At 51.1% G+C, this 20977-nt stretch overlaps 1 protein-coding gene across 1 annotated transcript in view; it reads right to left on the bottom strand.

Annotated features, from left to right (window-relative positions):
• The window catches only part of ADAMTS2 (ADAM metallopeptidase with thrombospondin type 1 motif 2), a 246072-nt gene that overhangs the window by 77966 nt on the left and 147129 nt on the right, over nt 1-20977 (bottom strand). The window lies entirely within an intron of this gene.

Raw genomic sequence — 20977 nt, 5'->3', positions numbered from 1 at the left:
CCTCAACGGCTCCTCAGTGCTTTCAGGAACAGCCCTCAGCCCTCAGCTTGGCACGTGGGGCCCTTTCAAAGGTGGCCCTGGCTTGCTTCTCTGAACTCCACTTCAGCTACTTTCTTTCAGGAACCCTCACTCCTGACAGCTCTGCCTTCTCCTGCTTGTGCAATGCTTTGTACCTGTAATTCCCTCTCCAGCCTCTGGATTCTTGAAAAGCATTTGAAAAAGCAAAGGGCAATCAATGTGTCTCAAAGGAGGAGGGCAGTTATCACCCTGCGAGCGTCCCGCAACCCCCAGCCCAGGGCCTTCCCCCTACAACGGGAGGAAGCCCGCTGCGGCTTCTCAGGTTGCCCCTGCTTGCTCACAAGGATCCAGTCTGAGCTTCTTAAACAGGGAGTCCTACCCTTCCCCGGGACCTTTGTACTTGCTGTGCCTCCGGTTTCTCACGCTTTTCCCCCAGCACAACTATCCCCTGCTCAAAGTGAGCCCTGAAAAGTAGTTGCTCCCAGAACAGCATGGAGGTTCCTTAAAAAACTAAAAATAGAGCTACCACATGATGCGGCAACCCCACTCCTGGGCATATATCTGGAGAAGCATATGGCCCGATGCAGCACTGTTTACAATAGACAAGACATGCAAACAACTAAACGTCCATAGAGGAATGGATAAGGAAGATGTGCTATATATAGATGTATATAGTGGAATATTAGGAGCAGGCAATGGCACCCCACTCCAATACTCTTGCCTGGAAAATCCCATGGACGGAGGAGCCTGGTGGGCTGCAGTCCATGGGGTCGCTAAGAGTCAGACACGACTGAGCGACTTCACTTTCACTTTTCACTTTGATGCATTGGAGAAGGAAATGGCAACCCACTCCAGTGTTCTTGCCTGGAGAATCCCAGGGACGGGGGAGCCTGGTGGGTTGCCGTCTATGGGGTCGCACAGAGTCGGACACGACTGAAGCAACTTAGCAGTGGAATATTACTCAGCCATTAAAAAGAATGAAATAAGGCCATTCGCAGCAACATGGATGGATCTCGAGAATGTCATACTGAGTGAAGTCAGTCAGACAGAGGAGAAGTATTATATGACATCTCCTACATGTGGAACGTTAAAAAAAAATGATACAAATGAACTTACAAAACAGAAAGAGACTCACAGACTTAGAAAAGGAACTCATGGTTGCTAGGGGTAAGAATAGTTAAGGACTTTGGGAAGGTCATGTACACAATGCTATATTTAAAATGGATAACCAACAAAAACCTATTGTATAGCACATAGAATTCTGCTCAGGGTTACGTGCCAGCCTGGATGGGAAGGGGGTTGGGGAATGCATGTATAGGTATGGCTGAGTTCCTTCACTGTCCACCTAAAACTATCACAACATTGTTAAACGGCTACAGCCCAATACAAAATGCTTTTGGTGTTAAAAAAACTATATTTCAAAAACAGCCGTTGCTCCCATACTGGACTATGCCCTTGATGCGGACGCACCCCTCTTCCTCACTCACTGCTGTGTCCCCAGCAGTGCTGAGCACACAGTGGATGCTCAGTAAACAGTTTTGAATGGGTGAACAAGAGAATAACCGGAAAATGCGGACCAAGAGGCAACGGGGCAAAGTGCAACAGCAGCAGGGCGCGCAGTGCCCTGCAATGATCGAAGGTCAGGCCAAGTGCCCCAGAGCCTGCCTACCCTCCCTGCCCTCCTGAGGCCTCCTGTGTGCTGGGGAGAAGCTACTCACCTCTGTCCAAAGCCGCAGGGCTTCTCTGCGCAGAGAGAGGCCAAGGGCTCTCTTGTTTGGGGAAATACATTGTAATTCACCTTTTGCTTATGCAAAGGTGCAGCCAAGTTTCTGTTCTGGAATAGAAAATAAGAAAGGATGCAGGCTCTGCATGATAATGTAAAAGTTGGCTTTCTTTGTGGCAGACTTCTACCCTGGACACCAGTGAGCCTTGGCAGGTGGCCTGCGGCTACTGGGCAGAGGTGACCTTCTCCCCTGCTGAGGTGGAAGGACAGGGCAGGACAGAAGAGGCTGGTCCAGGCAGTGGGGCCCTCCCGGGGCAGGCAGGGTCGAGCTGCTGGTTGGGTTCTCATTCCTTATGCCCAACCATCAGGAAAGTTACCACCTCTTCCTCTGAGCCAAGCTCTGCCAGCTAAGGCGCCTAGGCATCCAGTGAGGAGAAGGCAGGCCTGGAGGAGTCTGTTGTGAGGCCTTGGAAGCAGGCACAAGCTGGCTCTGCTTTGTGGCTTCTCGGAGCCTTTGACATGACTGGGAAGAAGGTCTGTCTGAGCCCTCCAGGAGGAGGCTTGTACATCACAGTGGAGGTGGAGGTGAAGGCAGTGCTGGAGAAGCTGGGGCAGAAAGTCTGCGGGCCGCCAGTGAGCATTTTCATTCGTGCCCGTCTCATAACACAAATGGGGCTGCAAAAGCCCAGTCTCACTATGAGAATGAACATTCCCTCTGCAGATCTTCTTTACCACTCGCTTCTCAGCAAACGCTTCGCAGGCAAAGCAAGAACAAACACGACTCTAGCCTCTGCTCATAATATCAAACTGTCTTGAAACGCAAATGAGCAGGATAGGAATTGCTAAGATCGTATTGTGCACAAAAATCCAGGCCCCACCACTGTGACTCCTCCCATGACGGTGAAACCATCCAGTCCCCAAGCCTGCACCAGGCCACTCTCTGCTGGGCCTGGGGACATCCCTGCAGGTCTCCAGGGTGGAGACGGGTTCCTCCACTCCCAGACAAGTAGTTCGATGCCCAGAATCTAGATGGAGCCTCAACAAATGGTTACTGTGCAAACAAAGAAGCAAAGCTGCCTTAAACCATTGCCCGTGTTGGTGCTGATTACTTCCAAGAAGCTGCCCGTTCCAGTCACTTCGTCAGGTTGCAGGGGTTCCAGGGTGGGCTCGGCTGCCATCTTGCCCTGTGACTTGGGCTTGATATTTTGCCCGTTTGAGCCTCAGTGTCCTCATCTGTGAAACGGAGGCAATACCAGTTCTAACCTCTCAGGCTGTTACCATGAACCAAACTCAACACTATATTTAAAGCATCCAGCAAAAATCCCAGGCACATAGCACAGACTCAGGAACTCAGTAGAGCTGTCATGGAATGACAGAAGGTCAAATACCGGAGTTCTTTCTCTGGCCCCACTGGGGGTCTCCTCAGGGCAGCCAGGAAGGGCTTGCTTGGACCACAGTGCGCAGCCAGGCTGTTTCCCAAAGCCCACGCTGGGCCTCAGCAGGCACCTGTGTGAGACCCAGACCTGGGGTTCTCCCCTCTAGCTCTGCCACAGGGCAACCAACAGCCACACCAAGACTGGAGGCCCAGCCCTCCCACTCACCACCAGAGGGCTCATCAAACAGGGATAAGGCTGCAGACCAGGGAAGAACAGCTCTGCCGAGGCTGCGGGACACAGAAGGATCTGTCTGAGGCCGTGGGACACAGAAGGATCTGTCTGAGGTCCATGTGGAGGGCGCTGACAGGAAGGAGCAGGGGAAGACAGGGACCTTGATTCCTTCTGACAGCGGCCCTGGCCCTGGAGAGCCCTGGGGTGTCGGCAGCCTCCCTGTGCCCCCTGAGCTCCAGCCCCGGAGCCTGGCGTAGAGTCTCCTCTGGAGGAAACCCTTCGGAGAGGCCCTGGTGGCGACGCCACGTGACATCCCCATGGCCCCACCAGCCTCAGAGACCGTGAGCAAGACAACCAACCCCCGCCCCCGCCCCTGGCCAATGTCAGCAGTTGGGCACTGGCAGGGCATGTGAAAACAATGATTTTTCATTCCTCCTATGATTCATGTTCTTCTAATTCCCTACCGCTCTTTGACCCCAGGAAAGGAAGAGGGAAAATGCCATCATGGGGAGGGGAGCCACAACACCTGGGAGGTTCCCGGGGAGGGGAACAGGGAAGCAGCAAGTGCCCTGGCTGACGGGGGTTAGTGGAGGCGGCTGAGGACAGGCAGCAAGGCAGACCTAGGCTATGCCCCCAACCCCTGCTCCTGCTTCTCACACACCTTTAGGGTCAAACGTAGATCCCGAGAGCTGTGGGCCCCACTCCCCACTGGGACCCTAAGAGGAGATTACACTGCAAGAGCAGAGTCCCCTCCCCAGGTGGCTCTAGCAGGAGGTGATGGGACCCTGTGAGTAAAGTGGCCTCAACCGCGGCTGGCGCCACCCGCCCCAGCCCTGAGAGGTGTGTGTGAGCTCCAGAAGCTCCTGTCCAGCTGGCTGGGTGGGAGGTGGCGGCTGTGGGCTGGGAGAGGCCGCAGAGTGGATAGGTCATCACAGCGCCAGGCCTGGACCGGGTGGGATAAGCACACCCGAGTAGTCCAGGGCAGGAGCCCAGCCCTGGGTCTGAGGATACGCAGGGCAGGCATTCAGGCCCGCCTCTCCACCGCCATGAGGGCCTCAGGGTCCCTCACCCGAGGAGGACAGCCAGGCCCAACCCCTGGGTCAGAAAGACCCCCTGGAGGAGGGCACGGCAGCCCACTCCAGCATTCTTGCCTGGAGAACCCCATGGACAGAGGAGCCTGGCAGGCCACAGTCCATTGGGTCACACAGAGTCAGACGCGACTGAGTGACCAACTCTTACTTACTTACTTACTGCATCAGGCCTGCCTCCCCACTGCCACGAGGGCCTCAGAGTCCCCCACATGATGAGGAAGAAGGAAGAGCTCCGCCCAGCAGGCACTGACCCAGAAGAGACTGGGGACACCCTGGCTACCTGTGCCTTTGGCACAGCCAGGGGGTCATCAGGAATTCCGATCTCCCAGCAAAATACAGAAGTTTCAGAGCACCGCTCCCTATAGTATTACAGAGTTGTCTGCTGTGAACATATCCCTCCTCTGAAGTGAAATCCCTCAGCACGATTCCTAACATCCTGAACATAAGGAGCCTCCCCGACTGCAGTAGGAAGCCACTCTGTCCACGTAGCCCACTGCCTGGCGCCACAGGAACCTGTTGGGGTCGTGGCGCTCCCTTGCCAGCCTCTGTCCCCAGGCAGAGCACTGCGCTGACTGCCTGGGCCAGGGTGGGAGCAGGGACCCAGAAGCGCGGAACCAGAGAACAAACAGGTGGCCGAGAAGATGGGTGAACATCCCGTGACGCAGCGAGCCCAGAGCCAAAGGCAGAGGGCCTGAGCTCACAGACACGCGAGGAGCTGCCCCAGGGCACTGCAGGATCAGAGGGGCCCACTGGAGCCCACAGGCCCGCCTCACTGCCAGGCCCGGGTGCTCCACCCCCGCACCCGGCTGCCCCCCATGCTGTGAGCTGCGGACATCCCCACAGAAGGGGCTAAGCTCCCTCGGGTGCTGCTCTCCTCGGGGCTGGCCCGTCTGCTGCACCACCGTGGCCTCCAGTGCCTTCAACGGGTTGTTACGTTGTTAACTGCCACCTCCCTCCATTGGGCCCGTCTGTGCCCACTGAGAACTGGGGGCTCCTCTGCATCTTCAGCTGCCGCGTCCTCAGTGTCTAGGACCCGGCTGGCTCCCAAAGCTTCAGGATCAATCCAAGCTCGGCCGTTCTGGCCAGCTCTGTCCCTCCAAGGCCTCCTGTGCCACAACCCCACACCTGCCCCGCTCCGTGCCTCCCGGGACACGCTGAAGGTCCACACGGGAAAGCATGCTCCCCAACTTGTCCACTTTGCCAATATGTGGTCAAAACCAGTTCCAGACGCACCTCAACTGTGACCTCCCCAGCCAGGCAGAGGGCGCTGGCTGTGTCTCGAGGCTGCCGAGGCCCCTGTCCTTCCTGTTGCACTAAGGGAAGCCAGTGTGTCCCCAAGAGAGCCAAGCTTCTCAAGGACAAGAGTGGGGCTGCTTTGACAGACCTCGTAGACAAAGAAACAAGGGCTGCACCTCATTGGCCAGCTCTGACCTTCCCAGACCTGTGCCAGGCACCTCCTCGCATCACCACCTTCCACTCCCGCAGTCTGCAAGTGAGTGTTGCTGCCCCTGTTTACCTGTTGTGGGACAGAGGCTCAGAGAGACTGAGAAACTCGCCCACACGAGCACTAGTGGGACAGGGCAGAGGCTTTGGAGAGCACTGGGCAAAAGTGCTGACATTAAAGCTGCGTATCCCTCACCCTGGCGACTCAAACCTCCAGCACCAATGCCAGAGACAAACAACCTTGAGCATCAAGGAAGGCGGACGCGAACATTCATGCTACTAGGGCTTCTTTTCCATGGGAGTCTGTGGGACCACCGTCATCCTATGAGAACTCATTTACTCAGTGATTCGTTCATTCACGAGACACTTCCTCAACCCCTGCTGTGTGCCTGACCCTTCCCCAGCTGCTGAATGTGCAGAACCAGGTAAACAGACCCTCTAAATCGGACATTAAACTTGGGGCACCCAGCCCTCCTGAGACATGCCGCCAAGGGGCCCCTCAGGCAGCAGAGGGGTCTGCTCAGCTACAGCTCCCACAGCACAGGGGGCAGACAAGGAGGAACCTAGGTGGAAGGGACAGCTGGGGGAAAGCAGCACCCTCTGCTCTTCGGGCTCGACTGTCACCTCCTTACTGGAGTTTGCGGGCGACAAGCTCTGCCACTTCCCAGAGCTGTCACCAAGGAGTGACACTGCCCAGCCTTCCTCATCCACGGCGACTCACACTCCTACTTTGGCAACCGCCAGCTCCCCAGGGGAGGCCAAGGACAGGCTGCTTGGAGCCTTCCCTCCTCACCTGTCAGGAGGCCTCCAGGAGCTGGGAGGAAGGTGCAGGGGAGTCCTGGGGGCAGGAGAGAGCCTCACACTTCAGGGCAGAAGAGGCAGAGGGAAGGACAGGTCTCGGCTCCCCCCATCAAAATGTCCTCTGTCTGCACTGTCATCCCTGGGAGGAGGGACGTGGTCTATTGTCTCCCCCACAGGAAAGTGACTTCTTGCAGCAGGACCTCAGGCCTGCTAACATGACGCTTCTAGCACCTGGAACTGTGCTCAGAGTAGGTGCTCTGTACATACAGTGAAGTAAATAAGTCAGTGGGTGAGGGGGTGAACACACCCTAGAGCGAGGAGGAAGACACAAGCCCAGGGGAAACGCCAGGAGAGTCACAGATGGAAAAGACAGTCAGGGCCATGGGCAGCGGGAAGAGGACCAGTATCCAGGGCACACGGGTATGTGAATCCCATCTGCCATGCCCCAGCCATGCCACTCAGCCTCTCTGAACCTCAGTGACCATATCCAGGAAAGGCAACCTCATGGGGCACTGGGGCAATGTAGAGACACATCGTGTAAGTACTTCCTTACATGTGTGTGAAAACTCAGCCCCCTAGGCCACAGGGAGAGGTGTCTGGAATGGTATCAACAGAAGGCATGAGCCCTGGACTCCCTAAGAGAGATGATTCTATCTCTTTAGAACCCAAACCAACCTCATGATTCCACTGATAGTCTGTTGGGATCCCAGGCCCCTTAGCCTGGCACAGAAGGCTTTGCCAACCTCATTCCTGCCTCTCCCCCAGCACTCTACACTCTGATTGGCCCCAGCCTCGAGCTGTGATGTGGTGATGCCATTGAGCCTTTACACATGCTGCTCTATCACCCACAACACCATCAGCCCACACCACGCTGCCTTGCAGGTTAACTCTGCCTCTGGGGCCAGGCAGCTCAGCAGTAAAGAATCTGCAAGAGCTACAGGAGACACAGGTTTGATCCCCAGGTGGGGTAGATCCTCTGGAGGAGAGCATGGCAACCCACTCCGGTGTTCTTGCCTGAAGAATCCCACGGACACAAGAGCCTGGTGGGCTACAGTCCATAGGGTCGCAAACTCAGCTTAACACGCATCCAACCTGGGAAGCCCCCAGTGCCCAGCATGGGGCCCAATTTAGACCAGGCTTCTGAGAGTGCCCAACAATTAAATACAAGACTGGGGACAGCTTACACTCAAGGCATGCTCTCCGTGTGCCCAGCATGCTGTTAAGCACTTTTCTGGTATTTAACTCGAGTTATGCTCCCAACAGCCCTGGGAGGTAGTACTAATTATCCCCTATCCCAGCATACAGCAGGGCAGGCCGTCGCCTCCTTTCTTCTAGGCCTGAAGGAACAATCTACCTGCTGAGCAGCCGGTCATGTTCCGACTCACTAGTGCAGTGTGAGGTCTTAATTTCAATTTGTTGCCAACATTAAAAAGTAATTAGATTTCCTGTAAATTTGGATTTCCAGCTTCTCAGGGGACATGGCAGGGGGTGGGGGGAGGGGGCTCACAATGGTTCACCTTTCATTCACAATGGGGCTCATCTCAGGGGATAAGGCGGGGGGGGCGGCTCACAATGGTTCACCTTTCATTCACAATGGGGGCTCATCTCAGGGGACATTGTGGGGGGGGCTCACAATGGTTCACCTTTCATTCACAATGGGGGCCATCTCAGGGGACATGGCAGGGGTGGGGCTCACAATGGTTCACCTTTCATTCACAATGGGGGCTCACCTGTTCATTCCAAAATGACCACAAGGGAATGGGACCCAGGAGGGGATCTCCAGGGCTGTAGCCTCTCTTGTTGCCCCAGTCCCAACCACGCCCTATTGTCCACAGCCCGGACACCCGGATTAGGCTTTCTGCCTGGCTCCCACCAGCATCTGAGGTGCTGCCCCTTCTAAGTGCTGTATTTGCTGGCAGTCACACCTCCTGGCAGCTCATGGGGCTGTGCTCTCAGAGCAGTGGGATAAACGTGAGGAACAGGAACAGTGCTGGGACACCCGCTGTGGCTACACCAGGAGCAAAGCCCGAGCCCTGGGGAGCCACCATGTGACAGTGGGAGCCTGTTCTGCCCATCCTCACATCCCTTGCTACACCCAGGCCCAAACTCAGTGTGTCCTCTTTATCCCGGGAGCCCTGCTCACTTCCCTTCAGCTTCAGGGAGCCAAGCTTTCATGCCCAGTTTCAGACATGTGTTTCTCTTCCCAGGAACCAGAGCCAGAGACATGTAAAAGGGACTGGGGCCTGCGCCTTTCCTCTCTGCAGCTCTGCAGCCAGTTCACGGGATCATCCCCGAGACCCGCAGAAAACATGCCTGTCCTGTCTCAGCCTTCCCTACCATTACCACATGGCCCCAACATTCTTGGAAGTTGGTGAGAAATGGAGCCCATGGGCCTGATTGTTTGCAAACCCTGGCAAGTCTTTGGTGAGCCCAGGCCAATTTCTGGATTAAATTAGAAAAGAGGAAAAATATCTGAATCCTGGCACAGAGAGAAATCATTCAACAAAAATTGTTTAAGAACATCTCATGCTAGGAAGGGTCAAAGGGTACAGTCTCTACTCTCAAAGCTCAGAAGCTCCTTTGGGTCCCTGTTCTCCACAAGCCTAAAGAGTATGTCTGCCCTTGACAGAAGACATGCTTGGGGTGGGGGTGGGGGAGCAGGAATTCTTCCAGAACATGAGCAATTAGCCTAGCTAGGAGGGGCAGCTATGTCTGCCCAGAAATCTTGCTCCTCCTGCTCTGTTGTTTTAAAATGCTCGCTCAGTTGCTTTAAACAGAATCCCTAAAGTGACTTCCTGGATCCATTCAGTTGGCAAAGTCAGGGTGGGGGTGGGCTGGGGTCTGAGCAGGGAGAGGGTGGAGCTCAGCTCAAGTGTAAGGTCCCTGCAATGGCCTTCAGAAAAGGTTGCTCTAGCTGCAGGGTCTTAGAGGCCTGAAGGGGATAGAGGGAGCTCGTCTCCTGGGGGCACCTCAGGAGTGCCTTTCCTTCCAATCTTTATTGATCAGGGTGTGTGGGAGGTGTAAAGACAAAGAAACCAAGTTTTGGGCACGGCAGGACCTTTGCCAGGTAGGTAAAAGCCAAGATTAGGATGCAACTGTTTCTGACTCCAAAGCTGGTCTTCATTCTATGCCCAGTGCTTCCCTAACACATGCGCCCACATGCATTGACACAGTGGGAGGCAAATGAAACTATAAAGCGCTGGGGTTCAGCTCAACGTGTTGTTGCTGGTTTCCAGTTGCTCAGTCGTGTCCGAATCCTTGCAATCCGTGGACCGCAGGATGCCAGGCTTCCCTGTCCTTGACCATCTCCTAGAGTTTGCCCAAACTCATGTCCATCGAGTTGGTGATGCCATCCAACCATCTCATCCTCTGTCAGCTCAAGGTGGGCATTAAGCAAGTAGAAGATTTCTTTAGCTCTAAGTGCACATATTTCTTGAGCCCCAGGTAGTGGCTTTGCGGGCCGTATGGTCTTTGTCCCAACCACTCAGCTCCACCACGGTAGCACAAAAGCAGCCATAGACAATTCACAAATGAGTGGGCATGGTCACGTCCCAATAAAACTTTATTTTCAAAAACAGATGGGCTGAATTTGGCTCTTGGGCTCTAATTTTGGCAAGCTTGCTTTAGACTACCAGTTCATCCTGAAAAAAATCATGTGAATTTGCTTAAACCTACTAATATGTCCAAGTTTCAGTTCAGTCGCTTGAGTCATGTCTGACTCTGCAACCCCAAGGACTCCACCACAACAGGCTTCCTACCCATCACCAACTACCGGAGCTTACTCAAACTCATGTCCATCGAGTCAGTGATGCCATCCAACCATCTCATCCTCTGTCATCCCCTTCTCCTTCCCTCTTTGATCTTTCCCAGCATCAGAGTCTTTTCCAATGAGTCAGTTTTCACATCAAGTGGCCAAAGTATTGGAGCTTCAGTTTCAGCATCAGTCCTTCCAATGAATATTCAGGCTGATTTCCTTTAGGATTGACTGGTTTGATTTCCTTGCAGTCCAGTTCAGTTCAGTTCAGTTCAGTTGCTCAGTCGTGTCCGACTCTTCACGACCCCATGAATCGCAGCATGCCAGGCCTCCCTGTCCATCACCAAGTCCCGGAGTTCACTCAGACTCACGTCCATCGAGTCAGTGATACCATCCAGCCATCTCATCCTCTGTTGTCCCCTTCTCCTCCTACCCCCAATCCCTCCCAGCATCAGAGTCTTTTCCAATGAGTCAACTCTTCACATGAGGTGGCCAAAGTACTGGAGTTTCAGCTTCAGCATCATTCCTTCCAAAGAAATCCCAGGGCTGATCTCCTTCAGAATGGACTGGTTGGATCTCCTTGCAGTGCAAGGGACTCTCAAGAGTCTTCTCCAACACCACAGTTCAAAAGCATCAATTCTTCAGTGCTCAGCTTTCTTTATGGTCCAACTCTCACATCCATACATGACTGCTGGAAAAACCATAGCTTTGACTAGATGGACCTTTGTTGGCAAAGTAACATCTCTGCTTTTTAATATGCTGTCTAGGCTGGTCATAGCTTTTCTTCCAAGAAGTAAGCATCTTTTAATTTCATGGCTGCAGTCACCACCTGTAGTGATTTCAGAGCCCAAGAAACTAAAATGTCTAAATCTTTCCATTATTTCCTCATCTATTTGCCATGAGTGATGGGACTGGATGCCATGATCTTCGTTTTTTGAATGCTGAGTTTTAAGACAACTTTTTCACCTCCTCTTTCACTTTCATCAAGAGGCTCTTTAGTTCTTCACTTTCTGTCATAAGTGTGGTATCATCTGTGTATCTGAGGTTATTGATATTTCCCCCTGTAATCTTGATTCCAGATTGTGTTTCATCCAGCCTGACATTTCTCATGATGTATTCTGCATATAAGTTAAATAAGCAGAGTGACAACATACAGCCTTGACATAGTCCTTTCTTGATTTGGAACCAGTCTGTTGTTCCATGTCTGGTTCTAACTGCTGCTTCTTGACCTGCATACAGATTTCTCAGGAGGCAGGTAAAGTGGTCTGGTATTCCCATCTCTTTAAGAATTTTCCACAGTTTGTTGTGATGCATACAGTCAAAGGCTTTGGCATAGTCAATAAAGCAGAAGTAGATGTTTTTCTGGAACTCTCTTGCTTTTTTGATGATCCAACAGATGTTGGCAATTTGATCTCTGGCTCCTCTGCCTTCTGTAAATCCAGCTTGAACATCTGGAAGTTCACGGTTCACATACTGTTGAAGCCTGGCTTGGAGAATTTTGAGCATTACTTTGCTAGTGTGTGAGACGAGTGCAATTGTGCAATAGTTTGAACATTCTTTGGAATTGCCTTTCTTTGGGATTGGAGTTAAAACACCTTTTCCAGTCCTGTGGCCACTGCTGAGTTTTCCAAATTTGCTGGTATATTGAGTGCAGCACTTAAACGGCACTATATTCTAGGATTTGAAATAACTCAACTGGAATTCCATCACCTCCACTAGCTTTGTTCATAGTGATGCTTCCTAAGGCTCACTTGACTTCAGACTCCAGGGTATCTGGCTCTAGATGAGTGATCACAACATTGTGGTTTTCTGGTTCATGAAGCTCTTTTTTGTATAGTTCTCTTGTGTATTCTTGCCAGCTCATCTCAATATCTTCTGCTTCTGTCAGGTCCATACCATTTCTGTCCTTTATTGTGCCATCTTTGTATGAAATGTTCCCTTGGTACCTCTCATTTTCTTGAAGAGATCTCTAGTCTTTCCCATTATTGTTTTCCTGTTTCTTTCCATTGATCACTGAGGAAGGCTTTCTTATCTCTCCTTGCTATTCTTTGGAACTTTGCATTCAGATGGGTATATCTTTCCTTTTCTCCTTTGCCTTTAGCTTCTCTTCTTTTCTCAGCTATTTGTAAGGCCTCCTCAGACAACCATTTTGCCTTGTTGCATTTCTTTTTCTTGGGGATGGTCTTGATGCCTGCCTCCTGTACAATGTCACGAACCTCCGTCCATAGTTCTTCAGGCACTCTGTTTATCAGACCTAATCCCTTGAATCTATTTGTCACTTCCACTGTATAGTTGTAAGGGATTTGATTTAGGTCATACCTGAATGGTTTACTTTCATATAAATGGTTTACTTTCATGTAAATTTCATATAAAGTTGATGTTTTAAAAAGTCTTGCCATTCAAAACAAGTGGCACTTTACAGAAAGACTCCTCACACCTGTGTCCTGGCCTCATGACACAGGCCTCCTGAGAGGATGACTGGCCACCTCACCAATGCAAGGAGGCCAACTGGACCAGCAGCTTGGTCAGGCAGCGCTAGGTCACTACGGAGCCTGAGAGCCCAGGCAACCAACAAGGCCTTTGCTTTGTCAAGGAGGAGTAGGATTGAAATGATATAGCTTTCGTTAAATGCTATAAGCCGCATAGGAAGCACTGATCTTGAGCCCAAGATTTTACATTTTTTGAAGTCTGGGCACAAATAGGTTTTACTTTTAAAAGTGCATATGTAAACATGTATGTATGTATGTTCATCACTCAATCGTGTCCAACTCTGCATCCTTAAGGATTGTAGCCTGCCAAGCTCCTCAGTCCATGGGATCCTCCAGGCAAGAATACTGGAGTGGGTTGCTATTCCCTTCTCTAGGGGATCTTCTCAACCCAGGGATCAAACCAAGGTCCCCCACATTGCAGGCTGGTTCTCTACCATCTGAACCAACAGGGAAGTGTGTATGTAAACATCGCCTGCAGTGCAAGAGACCCCAGTTCGATTCCTGAGTCTGGAGGCCCCCCTGGAGAAGGGATAGGCTACCACTTCAGTATTCTTGGGCTTCTCTGGTGGCTCAGTCGGTAAGGAATCCACCTGCAATCCAGGAGACCTGGGTTCGATCCCTGGGCTGGGAAGATTCCCAGGAGGAGGGCATGGCAACTCACTCCAGTATTCTGGCCTGGAGAATCCCCAAGGACAGAGGAGCTTGGCAGGCTGCAGTCCATGGGGTCACAACGAGTCGGACGTGACTGAGTGACTATAGCATATATAGCATATACAGCATATAGCATATATAAACATACGACTCTGAAAACGGCTCTTCGTCTTCTCCCAGCACATTCCTCCCTAGCCTCCCATACAGCTGAGCCTAGAGAATAGCTGCTCTCCATGCCTGACAAGCTAACGGGAGTGCTGTGAACATGGGGGGTTGTGTCCCCACACGGCTCCTTGGGATGCCCAGCTCACACGCCCACAGCACTGAGTTTGCAGGGAGAGACTAGCTCAGGGGCTGGCAGCGTAATCCCAGCAACACCAGAGTCAGCTGCAGGTATGTTCAGGAGGGCCGATGGCCTCCCAGCCTGGGAGCACCAGACACAGCGGGGAGCACGTTTCCAAGGAAGAAGAGTCAAACAGGACGTTTCTCAGCACAGAGGGGAGCCTAGGGATGGCAAAATTCATGATTATAATTAAAAATCCTAATTTTTCTTCACTCAGAGTGATGATAAACAAAATTTAAAAATCTTGACAAGCTGAGAGACTGTGAGAGAAAGAAAAAGGCTTTAGTATTAATATATGTACCTTTTATGACACCTTTTTCTACTCTTTGAATAAAAGAACCATATTTTCAATATGCACTTGGCCCAGGAAGTTTTGTACCCAGTAGACATTCTGGGTGTGGGGCTGCCACAGCTGAATGTATAGCAAGAACAGTTAGTGGTCAGTGAGAGCCAGGGTCTGGGAAATGATGCTGCTGATAGCAGGCCATGGGAGTCACTGTTGAGGGCAACCAGAACGAAACTCCAGAAGTCTAGCTTCTGGGGAGGGCACGAAACGCCAGAGACAGTCCCCAAGGGGAAAAACCAGGGAAGGAAAGATCTCAGGACATGACTTCAAACAAAAATGTAAGCTATTGACAAGCCACCCCCAACCAAAATAAAGGCGAAAAACAAAACTGGGGGAAATGCTTCCCACACACACATCAGACATAAAGTTAACCTATCTTAACAGTCCTTCAAATTAACACAAAAGAAACTAAAATCCTAGTAGAATAAAGAAAATGAAGAGACCAATCATACAAATATAAGATGATGGTGGTTTTAAAACACATGTGTATATATTTTAAATGGAACCTCGTTACCGTCAAATATCTACTGCTGCTCCTGCTACTAACTCGCTTCAGTGTACAACTTACAACAAAAGTATACCCTTGTTGTAGCTATCAAATTGCCACGGCTGAAAAAGATCTGGTGGTGTGAGCAAGTGAAAAGATGGGCATTTACTCGATGGAACGTGAATAGCTGAAACCATAACAGAATATTCTGACATATAAAGCTTTAAAATGCACACACGTGCTGACCAGAGCTCGCACTTCTAGGAACTTAGTTTAAGGAAATAGTGAAGGATAAGCAATAGATTCAGCTACAACATTCATTACTATTAGTGGCTGAACTGATATCTAAAAGGGAAATAAATCCTGCTACATGGGCAATATAAATAATCAATCATACAAAAAATACGCTATATTCCCAAGGAGCAATGTTATGTCATCACTAGAATGAGGTTCGGTTCAGTTCAGTCGCTCAGTTGTGCCCAACTCTTTGCAACCCCATGGACTGTACCACGACAGGCTTCCCTGTCCATCTCCAACTCCTGGAGCTTGCTCAAACTCATGTCCATCAAGTCAGTGATGCCATGCAACCGTCTCATCTTCTGTTGTCCCCTTCTCCTCCTGCCCTCAATCTTTCCTAGCATCAGGGTCTTTTCCAGTGAGTCAACTCTTCGCATGAGGTGGCCAAAGTACTGGAGCTTCAGCTTCAGCATCAGTCCTTCCAGTGAATATTCAGGACTGATTTCCTTTAGAATGCACTGGTTGGATCTCCTTTCAGTCCAAGGGACTCTCAAGAGTCTTCTCCAACACCACAGTTCAAAAGCATCAATTCTTTGGTGCTCAGCTTTCTTTACAGTCCAACTCTCACATCCATACATGAGTCCTGGAAAAACCATAGCTTTGACTAGACGGACCTTTGTTGGCAAAGTAATGTCTCTGCTTTTTAATATAATAAAATGAGGTACCAATAAAATGAGGTACTAGGCAATGATTGGTAGGAGAAAACACTCACAACTTATAGGAATATATTCTAATTTTCCATCATAAACAGTATATCAGACATGTTAAACAGTATATTTTAATAAACAAACAATGTTACTTTTCTAGATTTGAGGAGGAAAAGAAGGAAACTAGAACTCACAAGAGGTGCTTGAATGGGTTGGTGGGAGGGTTCTGAACACAATGAGACCCTTTCTAAATCCAAGTGGTTCGCTTGAAGTGCTCAGCAAATATTTCCAACCCTCCTCACACTCCAGAGATTCTGAGATTTAAAGAGGGATGGATTCACTCCCATTTTCCTACCAAAAAAAGGGCACAAAATGTCTTGCCCATTACTTTGAAAGGAAGTGAAACTTTCACAATTTCCTACTGCCCTCATAGTCATATTCAACTCCCTCTCCTGACCCTTCCTTGGTTCCAGTTTCCCCTCTTACCTGGGCCCCTTGCTTCCCACATTGGCCCTATTTCACTTCTGACATAGAGCTGACACCCAATAAACACTGGTTGATCACACTGTATGGACAGGAGCTGTGCGGATTATGATAGAAGAGGCTGAGCTGCAGTTAAGAGAGAATCTACCACATCTCAGTAGCTCAATAGGGTAAAGGCTGGGGTGCGTTCTCCTGCACACATCAAGGCTTTATGCAGCCCCATTCTGTAGCTGCAGCTACTGGGATGTGTGGCTTCCAAGGTCCCTGTGGCAGAAAGAGAGGGAGGGAAGGGACACAGCAGCTCTCAGCTGCCTTAGCCAAGAGGCAACCTCTGTCGTTTCCACACAGGCTGTCAGATAAAACTAGCCCCACAACCCCAAGTGCGGTGCAAGGGAGGCTGGGAACTGGAAGGGAGGGGAGCACGTGAATACTTGATGAACCTGGAATGTCAGCATCACAGCAGGACCCGTGTCCCAGCCCCGGCTCTGCCACAAAGAGAACCCAGAGGGAGTCCTGCAAGCAGAGGAACTGAGTGATGAGGGACCCCAAGGTGGCTTAGCGCTGCCGGGGCTGAGCCACAGCGACACCTGGCCCCGCTCGGCCTTGTTGCTCCTCGGAGCCCACAGTTCCCAGGTTCTTGCCACCAGACCCCCGACAGACCCTCCTCCCAGAGCCTCTACGACCTTCCTCAGGAAACAGGCTGTCCGCCCAGGGCCAGCCCCAAGCCTGGGGAGCTGGGAACACTTCTGCCCTGGTCCTGGCTGTTCTCACTCTGGGCCAGCCTCCTGTCCTCCACGGCACCGCTCTGGCTCCAAGTGCTGGGGAGCCTCCTGATGGGCTGTGCATCTACAGGAAGGGGGAGACCTACCCTGGCCAGGCTTTGTGGGGCCCATGGGGCGCTGGCTGCAGATCCGGTGGGCCAGCACCTACAGGGTCTAAAGGCCCCCACTCCCGCGGCTGCCCATGGTACTACTGGTCAAGTTCAGAGGCAGGGCAAAGCAGGCAGGAAGTGGAATGGTGCCTCCCAAGGACTGGAGAGAGGGGGCACTGGGGAGTTATTGCTTAGCAGGTACAGAGGGGCAGTTCTGCAAGATGAAGAGAGTTCCGGAGATGGGTGGTAGTGATGCCTGGCTGCACAATAAGGTGAGTATGCTTAATGCAACACAGGACCCAAGAAGGGTGCTTCATCTCCCACGAACACCCTGCACCCTTAGAGTGGGAGGTCAGCGTGGAGGCTCAGACACCTCCCGCTGCAGTGTCTCCCTGAGCCCAGGAGAGTCCGCCAGGCCCTCTGCCTCTGCAGGACCAACCCCTGAGCCTGGGACAAGTACCACCTGCTGGATACAAGCAGGGAAACAAGACACAGCCCAGTTACTCTTTCCTGGCTCCTCCGATTCATCTCCTATAATCCCTTTTCTGTTGTCTCAACAGCAGAATTTTTATACTTCTCATGCTTTTCAAGAAACTAACCAAACCATCCCTTTACCCAAAATCGAGGTTCAGTTGGATCATGGCAGTGTAAATGAATAAAGTGAAGTTAACTGGTGAAACCAAGACAAAGTTCTAGACTTCCTCCCAGCACTTCATGGGCACAACGTGTGTGTGGCAGAGGGGGCTTCCACCTCAGGCAAAAGGCAGAGCTGGTCCACAAGCCTCAGGAAGACACTCCTGCAGGGTCCTTGTCAGACTTGATAAGAATAATTCTAAACCTGCTATCACTAAACTATTAATAAATATCACCACCATCACAATAAAACCCACATTTATTTAGAGACTGAAAAGCAAGTTCATCTTCATTTATTTAATTTAATGCTCATTGACAATTCAAGATAAAAATAACTGCCCATTTTAAAGATGAGAAAACCAAGGCTCAGAAGATTGAAGCCCATTCTCAGAGACATAGCTGGTAGTAGTAGGGCCAAGAGTAATCCAGATACAAATAATAAGAAACATATATCTGGACTCTGCCCCGCATTTCTGGCACAAACCTTCTAAAATCCTTGTAATTTCCTGAATGATAGGGGTGAGAGGAGCACCTTGTGCTATTTATAATGAGCCCGTTTCAACCTTACCTGAGCTCATGTTAATGAAGATATTCTTGGTGGGCCCTTAGATTGTTCAGAGTTCGGGCTGGTAGCCTGAGGAACCAGCTGTATGATTAGAATTGGAACTTTCAGCCCCATCCCCAACTTTCAGGGAAGAGAGAAGAGCTGGAGACTGAGTTCAATCACCCATGGGCTTCCCTGGTGGCTCAGTCAGTAAAGAATCTTCCTGTGATGCAGGAGACCCAGCTTTGATCTCTGGGTTGGGAAGAAAAGACGCCCTGAAGAACAGAATGGCAACCCATTCCAGTATTCTTGCCTGGGAAATCCCATGGACAGAGACTTCTGGCGGGCTACGGTCCATGGGATCTCAAGAGTCAGACATGAGTTAGAGGCTAAACTACCACCACCATCCATGGCCAGTGATTCCCACCAATCACACCTACAAAACAAAATCTCCATTAAATTCTAAACAATGGAGTTTGGAGTGCTTCTCAGTTTGTGAGCACATCAAGGTGCTGGCAGGGACGTGCATCCAGAGGGGCCACGGAAGCTCCATGCACCTCCCCCATGCATTCCTCCCTTTGGCTGTTCCTCAGTTTTCCTCAGCTGTGTGCTTTATAATAACTGGGGATAGTAAGTAAAGTGGGTCCCTGAGTTGGGAACTACTCTCGCAAATTATTGAACCTGAGGTGCTGGTGGTTGGCTGGTCAGGTACAGCTGACATCTTATACTTCTGGAGCTTGAGATGAGCGTTTAAAGCGGGGCTGTCTCATGCGACTGAACTCTTACTTCTGGGGTCTATGCTAATTCTGGTCGTTAGTGTCACGAGTGTTGGTAAGAGTAGAGGAAACGAGTAGTTTTCCTTTACCAGGATTCAGGACTCTAATTCACCCCAGTCCTTTTGGCCACTGAGTTAGAGAGTGGTATAATGTTTGAGGAAAAACATATTTTGAAGGCAGACAAGATTTTATATTCTACCAATTTTATAGAGTTAGTGTGAAGATTTCCAAAGAGATGCATGATAAGTGACTAGTACAAGCCTGCCACACAGAATCACATATTAAGATCTCAATATTTGGGGCTTTCCTGGCAGTCAAATAGTTAAAACTCTCCCTTCCAATGCAGCGGGGTGGGCAGGTTCAATCCCTGGTCTGGGAACTAAGATCCCACATGCCTCTCAGCCAAAAAACCAGAACATAAACAACAGAAGCAATATTGTAACAAATTCGATAAAGAGTTTTAAAAAAACAGCTCCATATTTGTAGCCATCATGGTATTATTATTATTATATTAAAGGTAATTTTCAAAAGTAAGTGAGATTAAGTGTGACAACACTCTCCAAAGTAAAATAATATCTGCAAATGTAACAGATGTCAGCCCGCTTTGCAGATGAGGTGGCTGCATTCCAGAGTCAGTGACTTACTTAAGGCAGGTGGAGAGGAAGAGAGGCAGGTAGGCAGGCAGGGGCCTCCTGGTCCCGTGACCCCGTGGCCAGCTCACTCATCTCTTCCCTCTTGCTCCTGACCTATCTCTTCACCGGGGCTCTGGGAGCAGGGTCTTGCCCAAGGGCCAGCTGAGTCCCCAGGGGCTCACTGTGGCCCAGGAAGCAGAGCAGAGCTGACAGGCTGGGGCACACAGCCCTTCTGCTTTAGGACTCCCCATCCCCGGGGCTTCCCTGGTTGTCTCCAGCCCCCTGCAAAGCCACTCCTCCCACAGACACAGGCCCCCTGCTATCCTCCCAGCAGGGCTCAGCGGAGGCGCCAGGCGGTGAGGGGCAGGACCTCTGTGCCACTCAGGGCAGGCAGGGCTGCACTCTCTGCAAGGTCAGAATTCTGCCCCTTCTGGGATGGGAGGGCTGGCATGCAGGGAGACACGACGGTGTGACCTGTCAGGAGACTGGTGGGGCAGGTGCGCGGTGATGCCACAGGGGGCGTGGGCGGCACACAGTCACTCAGTTAAGGAGCCCGGCCTCACAGGGAGACACTGATACTCTCTTAGTCTTTATTTCTTCTGACTGCCTCAAGGAGGAACCTCGGATGGGTGTTATTCTCTGTCCTGCTCTCTGACACATGCTAATCTCCTTTCTGCAGAGCAGAAAGCAGAGCTGTCCAGCTGGGGCTGAAACTGTTGTTCAGTCACTCAGTCGTGTCCGACTCTTTGCAACCCCGTGGACTGTGGCACGCCAGGCTTCCCCGACCTTTACCATCTCCCCGAGTTTTCTCAAATTCAGGTCCAATGAGTTGGTGATGCCATCCAACCACTTCATCCTCTGTCATCCCCTTATCACCTTGCATTTTAGTTTTAGATTCAGTTCAGTTCAGTTCACCGCTCAGTCGTGTCCGACTCTTTGTGACCCCATGAATCGCAGCACGCCAGGCCTCCCTGTCCATCACAAACTCCCGGAGTTCACTCAGACTCACGTCCATCGAGTCAGTGATGCCATCCAGCCATCTCATCCTCTGGCATCCCCTTCTCCTCCTGCCCTCGATCCCTCCCAGCATCAGAGTCTTTTCCAGTGAGTCAGCTCTTCGCATGAGGTGGCCAAAGTACTGGAGTTTCAGCTTCAGCATCATTCCCTCCAAAGAAATCCCAGGGCTGATCTCCTTTAGAATGGACTGGTTGGATCTCCTTGCAGTCCAAGGGACTCTCAAGAGTCTTCTCCAACACCTTTACAATAAACTGGGCTTCCCTGGTAGCTCAGCTGGTAAAGAATCCACCTGCAATGCAGGAGTCCCCAGTGATTCCTGGGTCG

The sequence above is a fragment of the Bos grunniens genome, chromosome 7 (genome assembly GCF_055505025.1).
Source record: "Bos grunniens cultivar Pamir isolate PY7600 chromosome 7, Bosgru_T2T1.0, whole genome shotgun sequence".
In the NCBI taxonomy this organism is placed as follows: Eukaryota; Metazoa; Chordata; class Mammalia; order Artiodactyla; family Bovidae; genus Bos; species Bos grunniens.
This window is presented reverse-complemented; position numbering and strand designations above follow the sequence as displayed.